This window comes from Toxorhynchites rutilus, chromosome 3 (genome assembly GCF_029784135.1).
Source record: "Toxorhynchites rutilus septentrionalis strain SRP chromosome 3, ASM2978413v1, whole genome shotgun sequence".
Classification (NCBI taxonomy): domain Eukaryota; kingdom Metazoa; phylum Arthropoda; class Insecta; order Diptera; family Culicidae; genus Toxorhynchites; species Toxorhynchites rutilus.
In genome coordinates this window covers 70,276,686-70,286,775 of record NC_073746.1, presented here as the reverse complement: position 1 = coordinate 70,286,775, position 10,090 = coordinate 70,276,686, and the positions used below count along the sequence as shown (strand labels likewise).

The following is a 10,090-nucleotide window of genomic DNA, read 5'->3' as shown; positions in this document are numbered from 1 at the left end:
AGTGATGCCAGCCTGGGCGCCCACAGGAGACATGTATTTATTATCAGCCTTATCAGCAGGGGAGTGTGTTTGAGAGAAACCATGTTTCTTCAACAGAGCTGTTAGATCGGTGAGTTACCTGGTTGACGGCAGATAGAAGGTGACGCTTGTGAAGAGAGCGAATGTGTTTTTCTGGTGAGCAAGTGAGCCAGGGGGCTGCGCATGTGTTTTTCTCACCGGATCGGATGCTGCTGGCTCGTTCTGGTGCACACGTGGTCCACTTGGTGCACGAAGGTGTTCTAAAACGGGACCGACGCGGGTGTACTCGTTCCCGCCAGTGGGCACTCCGCTTCGGGAGTGTGCTAAAATCAGGGGGATCCTTGCCCAAGCTGGCTCGCTGGTCGGATTCTGTGCTCCAGTTGGTGTTCCGGTTTAGAGTCGTGCTGTTGTTTTTGTATAAATTTGTTACTTAATGCTTTAAATATATGTGCAGTGAAAATATACTTTTTCTTTTTCATTTGGTCACTATTAGCCACCTTTTATCTCCGTGAAAACCGCAGCGTGGAAATGCGCGTCTGAGGAGGGATTTCGGACGGAAATCAGATGAAGAAAAACGAACCCAAAAGTGTGAGCAGGAGCAGCCAGGAAGAACACAGAGCAAAGATGGTTGGCGCAGTGGTGGAATTTAGGGAAAGGGAAAATCTGTTAAAGATGAGCTGGTGAACGGTTTAGTGGTGCTGTGCCAGTGATAACGGAAACCGAGCAGAAAATGCTGGATCATTTGCGGATGTTGCCTGGCAGGTGTTGGAGACCAGTATCGAAATGAGCTATCCTTGCTGGAAAAGGACCACCGATAAGCGGAAAGAAAAATGGATTTAAGTAGGGGTTCCGTGGCTCTTCTTAGTTGAGGAATTTTGTGCAGAAACCTTCAGCGGACCAAAATCCTGACCAAACCGAAAATCCTGCACATATATACAGCTATCCGTTGGATTCTCTGGAGTGTGCGTGTGTGTTTGCTCTCCGTGTGGAGCTAAGGGCGAAAAGTGTGAAAAGTTGAAGCCAAAAAAAGAAAGACGACAGATCAGCAGCAGTGGGAAATTTTCGCAAAATGAAAAATTATGTAGGAGTGAAACGAGCCATGTGAAAAGTGTGCGGTAAACGGAAGAAAAACGCGTGAGCGTAAGCCCCGAAAAGTGAGCAAAGAAGAGCTGCAATTTTCTTTGCGACTACGGAAAAGCCCGAGAGTGAAGAGAGCGCAGCAGTTACCAGTTGTAACCCCTGGAGTTTGAAGAAACAAGGGCGCGAGCGTTGTGTTTCTCGGTGTTCCGTGTGTGAAGGATCTGAATAGTTCGGATTATGACTCTCTCGCTCTCCTAAGAGGCTGCGTGTGTGTGTGTGCTTGTCGCCCGACGTGATAATGTTTGCGTTCAAAGATGTGGTAATAAGAATGATATTAATCCTAGTTTTATCCCGTAGAGCTTTGTCCTGTTACTGTATAATCCCTTCGGGTAGGCTCTGGTCGCTTGAGAAGTGTTATGTTAGTGCTTTCGATTGAAAACTAAAAAGAGATTAATCAACAGGAACCAATTGAAGTATATTAAGTAAAGCCAATGAAATGAGCGTTAATGGATATTTCGTTTTGGAGTCCGCCAACCAATGATGGGAGAAAAGGCATGGAAAAGCAGTAACAATTTGCTGATAAGAGAGAGAATATAATTTTATCTAGTGTACCCACTGCTGGCTTGGTTTCCCTGCCTAAACAGCATACTGCGCGTCTCTGCGTTCACCAGTATGCGTACATCCGCACAGATTCTCTTCGAACCGAGTTCCGAACAATCAGTCAGTATGTGTGTGTGTGTGTGTATGTGTATGTATGTATACCATTGGATTGCCCTGAGAACAATGGAGCACGAGCGAAAATTTGTCCTTCAAAAGTGTTCTAAAAATTCACCCTCCCTGTTAATGCTCCAACAACCTGTTTTTGAAATCGGAGTAAATTCAATTGAAATAAATAGGTCCCACCCAACAGCCAACAACCTCTTTTCAATACGCCAACTCGAAACGCTCGAAGAATGCTGTCGATGACGGTGAGCCTACCTCAAGGAGGGAAAAATCCTTTCGACACACACACACACACATACACACACATACACACAAATGTTCGCGCACGAATTGCATCAGACCAAGAGGAGCGAAAAAAAAAACACATTTCCGCCTCGCATCACCTTCAGCTCGTTAATTGATGCCTGATTTTCTGCCCACCCACACGCGCCCCATCCGTCACCACATCATCCTGATGGGTCTGATTTTTCTCGCGTGCTGCTGTAATCCACCAACTGCAGCTGCAGGAATTCATTCATGAGAGCAGCAGCAAATCACACACACAAAAAAAAAATCCATTCAGTTTATCGCATTGCTGCAGATTCGCTGGAATATGTTCGTTATCGTTTTGCGCTGCCAGTTCATGCGTGGGTGTGGGGAATAGATGAGATGTATTGTGCATTTTCGATAATTGATGATGGGTGGAATAATATGAGGGGAAATTTTAGTGAAATCAAAAAGGATTCCCGGCCGATGTTCCGATGTGCCGATGTGGGTTGGGTGTTTTTAACACCTCTTCCCTGGTAATCCTAATTATGGTTTCGATTAATTGGTGTGATTTTCTGGATTTGCACCAGGGAGTATCAATGCAATATACGTTCGAATGCTCAGATGTAAGCATTTTGATTCTTTTAGTATTTTTGTAATTTTCTTCTAGGAGAGAGACTGATTGCGATGTGTTTTTCACATTATGTAGAAATGTTTCAATTTTAGCTAAAACATACCTAATTCACCATAAAGCATTAACAACTTTACTACAATCAATACTATACTCTCATTCCAGCAATTTATTGCTGTGAATTATCTTTTTAAATACATTTCTAAATTATCCTATTTGAATACTTCTTGTTAGTTGCAGATGATTGCAGATCTGCATTTGGAGGGCATTAAATCTGAATAGTCAGTACAGGGAAAAAGTTTTTCCAACAACAACTTCTTCATGTTTCATGACATATTTTTAAAACTTTTTTTTTATTTAGGAACACGTAAAGAACATGTCAAACTTGCGACTTTACACACAAAAATGTTATAAGTAAAGCATTATTTTTTCAGAAATCTCCATGCTAATATGCCATATATTCCAGAAACTGTGAGATATAGAAAGTTGACGTCTTCGACAACAGTTCACATTTTTAAAAGATCTAAAACTTTGTCGAATTCACAGTATCGTTATGTTGTTATAAAATTAGAATAAGTTGTAATTTTTTCAATGAAAACATGAAAAACATGTAGTTAGAAAAACTTTTTCCTTGTAAAAGGGTTCATCTTCCGTTGTATGGGCGACTTGTTGATAATTGTATGAGCTATTCATATACATATACAGGTCGGACTCGATTAAATATAGTCGACCATTTTTCTTCAACAATTACTTTCAAATCCTATACATAAGCGAATCAACAATCAAAACAATTTTTTCATTAATGAATGAATGTCAAACATTAATAGAAAAATAGCTTTTTTGTGATTCGATTATGTATTGGATTCGAAAATTAACGTTGAAAGTGAAATTGCGATTATATATAATCGAGTCCGACCTGTATAAATTTGTGAATTTAAAAAAAATACGAACATCGTTGATTCCAAAGAATAGTTGTAATACACACTCGATAAATTATTGATTCAACATATTGGATATTGAATGTCGTTGCAATGTGGGATTTGATGACATGTGAAATTCACCTGTTACATAATTTACACTAGGTTTACGGACGTTTCTTATATACCTATCTCTACGAACACGCGTCAATTTGACGCGAGAACAAATACATACAACCACACTTAGTATACCATAAGTAGCAAAATGCAAATATGTGCAATTGAGGTTCATTAAAACATAATAATTAATAATAATTTAAAAAAATATTCTAGTATTTCATTTTTCAATACTCGAACTAAACAACTGCAATCAAAATCTGTTTGCACTTTGACACCAATTGTTATTCTGTATTTCGTTCTTCCTTTTGTTGCTTTTCGACAACAGGTATTTATCACTTGTTTCATTTGAGAGAAGGATATCAGAGAACGAAGATAACGGATCGAAGTATTGTCGGTACATTCCTATTAATTATTGTTGGAATGTTTGCTTGTTTACGCAAGATTGTGTCTACATTACGAATTTTGACTACATATATATATATATATATATATATACCACATGGATAATTTCCTAGCATCCTATTGAACGACATTCCCGAAAAAATATGGGCGTGAGATTCGATAGAGTGAAGTAAGGATTGGTGTTGTTTCACGGCTAGAAAATGGAGAATCTTTGTTCTTTGGATGTCTGTGGAATAGCATGAAAAAGGCATCTCTAGTTTACTTTTCATTATCTTGTTTCAAAACGTTTGGGATTGCAATGGCAAACGGAAGGCATTATTAAATTATATTTTCAAAACTCGAGCATACAGCGATGAAAGATTTGCGGGAAACCAAGGTACTTACTATTGATTTTTTTTTACTATTGTGGTGTGGTCTAATTTGAGTTTTGTCCGATAGACAAGATATTCAAAAGGATTCACTACTTTGATGTCTTTAGGTTTTTGTGTGCTGCTACGATTGTGTCTCATTTACCCGAAACCCACTCACCCGAAAGACAGTTACCCGAAAGACATTCATCCGAATTCCACACACCAGAATGTAACAAATACCCGAATGCGACAGCTACCCGAATGTAACATCTACCCGATTTGACACTTACCCAAATGCGACATTTACCCGAATGCAACAAGTACCCGAATGTAACAGTTACCCGAATGCGACACATACCCGAAAGAAGGATATATTTGAATAATACGCAAATTTTATTATTAGGTAGTATTTGTATATTTATTTCTGATCATTGTTCTATAAAGATTATATTTGTCTCGTACGTTCATTTCCATTCAAAAAGTATTGTTCGTGCGTAGGGCAATTTCAGAAATAGTGGCGTTGATTAAAATCCCTTTCGAAATAATGAAAAGTGAAAGAATGCAGTTTTATAACGTGCTATGAAGTTTATCCATTCATATGAATGACGCAGCCATTACATTGATCTCAAAATAAATTTCATCACGAATTAATAAATTCGTGGTAAAATCTGCGCTGCGGTGGTAAATACGTACCATTTTTTCTTATCTATTCATTTCACACTTTCATTTAATTTTTTTATGTCAATGTTACCTGCTTAATTTTCGGAATATTCCATAACCCATGCTCATTTCTGAATGATCTCTAGGCCTTAAAGAGCAATACGGGAAGGGAAGAAGACATGTTAATTGTGCCTACACTAATTTCTAAAAATGACACAGCGAAGTCCTCAACATCTGTTTCGAATTTCCTCATAACAATTTCTCATTCTACTTCGTAACTTCGTAGCAGGAGATTCGGTAATACTCATAATATTATTTGTCGGAACTTTTCCTTCTTCATTCGGGTAAACATTCCATTCGGGTAAATGTCGCATTCGGGTGTTTATTACATTCGGGTAAATGTCCATTCGGATACTTGTCGCATTCGAGTAAATGTACATTCGGGTATTTGTTACATTCGGGTATGTGTTACATCCGGGTAAATGTGCTTCGGATAAACGTGTTTCGGGTGAATGGTATTCGGGTGAATGGGACATAACCGCTGCTACATGTCGTGTTTTTTTTTGCAATTTTCTGGTCGGAAAACCCATAGGTTCATGAAATGTGTTACTAGTGTGACGAAATAACTGAGAGTCATTCGGATTTCGGCTTATGAAAAATGTTTTGAGGACCGGTCGAAGTGTTGAAGTGTTGAAACGAAACATTTTCAGAGGCAGATGCAGCAAAAATGAGCTAATTTTTTAAAACATTGAATGTTGACAACTGCCGAGAAATCTCTACCCCGAATGCTGTTTCCAAACATTTCCAAATCGTGATTATAAAATTGAGCCTCTCTTACTGCGAGCATTTTTTTTTAATTAAGCTATACATATCGAATGATCAAAATGGATTCATTTCGAAGCGTTCTAGCATAACCAATTTTCTTTCTCTCACGACGTGCGTTCCCAATGCTCAATGGTCCAGAAGGTGCACTGAGGTGGAAATTAGCATCTAGAGCTCGACAGTTATTCTCTAGACAAAAACTGTTTTCGACAAAGTTGTTACATATAATAGGGAACTCAATCAATCAGCCTTATTCTGTATTCCGACGGATTTCCATTTCGTTCGAAGGCGTTATTTCGTTCGAGTTATAATTTCGCATTCTCTATTTCGAACGTTTTGCCCATATAATGTTCGAAGAAAAACAGATCTATCGAAATCAAAAACAACTCGAACGGAATACAGAATGGAATTTTATCGAGTCGTTCGAAATATTTTGAATCGATCGAAATACAGAATAGGGATGAATATCTTAACCCTTCTCAAAGTTATTGATGGTGATGGTATTGATGGATAGAAAAGTCTTTGTTCCACAAAGTTGTTTACATTAACTGTAGCTACAACATTGTCGAATTATGTTTACCTCTATCTATAAAGATAAGAAAGTTAGATTTTGTATTTCATCGAAAATGTTGGTCACCCTATTTTTTACAATATATAAATGAGGGCTCTATCATATAAAACAACTTTTTCGAAGACAGTTTTTGTCTAGAGAATAATTGACGAACTCTAGCTGTTAATTTCCACTTCAATGCACCTCCTGGACCACTGCACAATGTAGATGAGATGTATTTGAGTGAAAATTAGCATTTAGAGCTCAACAGTTATTCTCTAGACAAAAACTGTCGTGAACAAAGTTGTTACATATGATAGATTGAATTCAATCGAAACGAATGGGAAAAAGGTGGTCCCAAAACTCGTCCAGGATCACTCGTGTTTTATACCGATGGATCTAAAATTGCTAAATCTACGGGAGTTGGGATCACTGGACCAGGAATCGACATGTCAATTCCAATGGGACAGGGGCCTACAGTTTTTCAAGCAGAAATACAAGCTATTCTAACATGTAATAATATTTGTTTGGCTAGAAAATACCGGTATACCAATATTTGTATCTTCTCAGATTGCCAAGCAGCTCTTAATGCAGTAAAAGCATACACATGTCAGTCAAAGCTAGTTTGGGAATGTATTGTATCCTTAAAACAACTAGCTGCTACTAACGAAGTCAACATATACTGGGTGCCTGATCACTGCGGTATAGAAGATAATGAAAAAGACGATCTCTCAGCAAGATTAGGAAATTCAACTAAATTCGTCGGGCCTGAGCCATTTTGTGGATTATCTACATCATGCATGAAATCTGAGCTCAAAACCTGGAAAATATTAATGATTGAAGCCAACTGGAAGGCTCTATCAACACCAAGACAATCTAAATTATTCATTACACCTTGTAACAGAATAACACGCAACCTACTCAGCTTGAATTAGGCAGATTTGAGTACACTAATCGGTTTTTTTTCCCTGTTGGGTGTGAACCACTGCGTCCATTATCTTGAACTATCGTGGTATACCCCTTCTTTTATACTACACCTCAAGCTTATCTACTACTTATTGATGAAGGAGTAGACTGAAAGCTCTAGCGTGATAGGTGCCAATCAGGAATAATCTGTTTGATAAAATTTATAATTCTGATCGGCGACGCAGACCAAACTTCATTGGGCTCCAGAATAGCTTTTTCAAGGTGTTGAAGTCTGCGTCTAGTTAGGGCTCCGCAGTTACAGAGCAAATGTTCCGAGGTTTCGCTTTCGGCATTACAAAAGCGAAAAATATCATCTTGTGCTAAACCTATGTTTTTAAGATGGTATTTACTCGGGCAGTGTCCTGTTACAAGACCAGTGAATGAGCTGAGGTCTTTCTTACTAAGGCTTAGCAGCTGTTGAGTAATTTTAAAACTCGGTGTAATAAATTTTTTCGCCTGTTTAAGTTTTGCAGCCATCCAATTGGCTGTCACTTCCCGGTCTTCCCATTTTTTCAGCTCGCTTTTCAACACACAGTTTAGCTTTTTTTTTTAGCACAGTTTGTTTAGCTTTTTGTTTGTTTAGCTAACCGGTCTATTGACCGGACACTGTCCGAGCAGGTATCACCTTAAAAAATCGGAAAACTGGCAGATGATAACTGTCATTTCTGCAATTTCGAAGCTGAAACTTCGAAACATTTACTGTGTCAATGCAGTACACTTATTCAGCGAAGACTGCGGATTCTTGGAAAGTGTATCTTTATTCCTAACGAGATTTGGTCTGCTGAACCAAAAAAGGTAAGGAACTTCATAAAGGAAGTCATACCTTCGTGGGGGGATATCCTGGTGCGACTATCACTTATTCCTTGAATGATGGAACGAACTGACACTGCATACATAGCAAACTGGAGTGAACTACAATAGATCAAACTAATGGTCGCAATGGTACAATGCTCCTACAGAAGAAGGAAGTGATTGTAGCTTCATTAGGCCTTCAAAAAACACATATTCATAAAAATCGGGTCTTCATGCTTGGTAGGGATACCAGTCAGACCAAATTATTGCAGAGAAATTTAACAGTTTTTTCGTTAATAGTGTTCTGCTGATCAACCAAAGTATTGCGTTGCGAACCTGACGAAATAATACAGCCGATTACTATCAATTGCAGACTAGATTGTTTTTCACCTATCACTTTTGTTGAGTTGAAAGGTATCTGTTTTTCATTGCAAAAATCGGCTGGTACCAATAATGTCAACGCGAAAGTGATTCAAGATTGCTTTCACATCATTCGGCACGATCTGCTGGACCTGATAAATGACTCTTTACGAACTGGGCACGTGTCAAAGGTTTGGAAGGAATCCCTTGTGATTCCAATCCCCAAAGTTAATGGGACGGATAAAGCCGAAGAGTACCGCCCTATTAACATGCTGCACATATTAGAGAAACTGTTGTGAAAGGTCAGCTGATACATTTTATAGATGATAACAGTTTGCTAATACCAGAACAGTCGGCATATCGAAAGGGACACTCTTGTGAAACCGCGCTGAATCTGGTATTAGCAAAATGGAAAGAGAATATCGAGGCGAAAGAGACTATATTTGCGGTATTTCTGAATCTTAAACGCGCTTTTGAAACAATTTCTAGCCCCTTATTGTTACAAACACTGAAGCGCATTGGAATTGTAGGGATGGCGTACACATGGTTTGAAAGCTATTTGGCAACTCACTCGGGGTGCCACAGGGAAGTGTTTTAGGGCCCATTTTGTTTATTTTATACATAAATGATCTGCGACGAGTTTGACGATACTGTGACATTAATTTGTTCGCGGACGATACTGTCCTGTTCATCGCAGCTAAGGATATAAAAGAAACCGCGGAACACATAGACTAAGATTTGCATTCTCTGGCTCAGTGGCTTAAATTTAAACAATTAAAGTTAAATGTTGGCAAAACAAAATACATCCTCAATTCTGCAGCAAACTCCAGTATTGACGTAGATTTTGAAATAGATGGTGAGACATTAGAACGCGTGAAAGAAATCAAACACTTAGGAGTTATTATTGATGACACGTGAACTTTTAAGTCTCACATCAATAATGTCATCAAAAAGATTGCCAAGAAGTACGGCGTTTTGTGTCGTTTGAAGAAAGACTTGACAATAAACAGTAAGATTAAATTGTATAAATCATTGATTTCACCGCACATAGATTTTTGCTCGTCGATCCTATTCCTTGCAAATAATACACAATTAACGATTACAAAATAAAGTAATGCGTTTGATTTTAAGATGTAGTAGATACACTTCCTCTAGTTTGATGTTGGACGCGCTACAGTGGCTATCTGTGAAGCAGAGAATTTCTTACATGACAATGGTGTTCATCTTCAAAATTTTAAACGATATGCTGCCTCGATATTTGTGCGATCGAAATGAAAGAGGAAGTGATGTTCATAGATACAATACAAGAAACGCGACCGATGCAAGAGCACACCAACTTTATGTTTAGTAGGTCGCAGAACTCGTTGTTATATAAAGGTATAAATTTCTTCAATTCGATGCCCAGAGAAATTAAACGTGCGGCAACAATGGCAGAGTTCAAGAAAATGTGTAT

The 10,090-nt window shown here is 38.5% G+C and overlaps 1 protein-coding gene across 3 annotated transcripts in view; it reads left to right on the top strand.

Annotated features, from left to right (window-relative positions):
* The first annotated feature begins 303 nt into the window (after nt 1-303).
* LOC129774618 (neuronal acetylcholine receptor subunit alpha-7-like) overlaps nt 304-10,090 on the top strand; it is a 301,121-nt gene continuing 291,334 nt past the window's right edge. For 2 of the 3 annotated variants that reach the window (XM_055778389.1, XM_055778387.1), the window contains exon 1: nt 415-1,417. The gene's annotated coding sequence lies outside the window, so the exon portion shown is untranslated. Of the gene's footprint in view, nt 1,418-10,090 lie in introns of all 3 variants that reach the window. The other variant, XM_055778388.1, reaches the window with a different exon arrangement.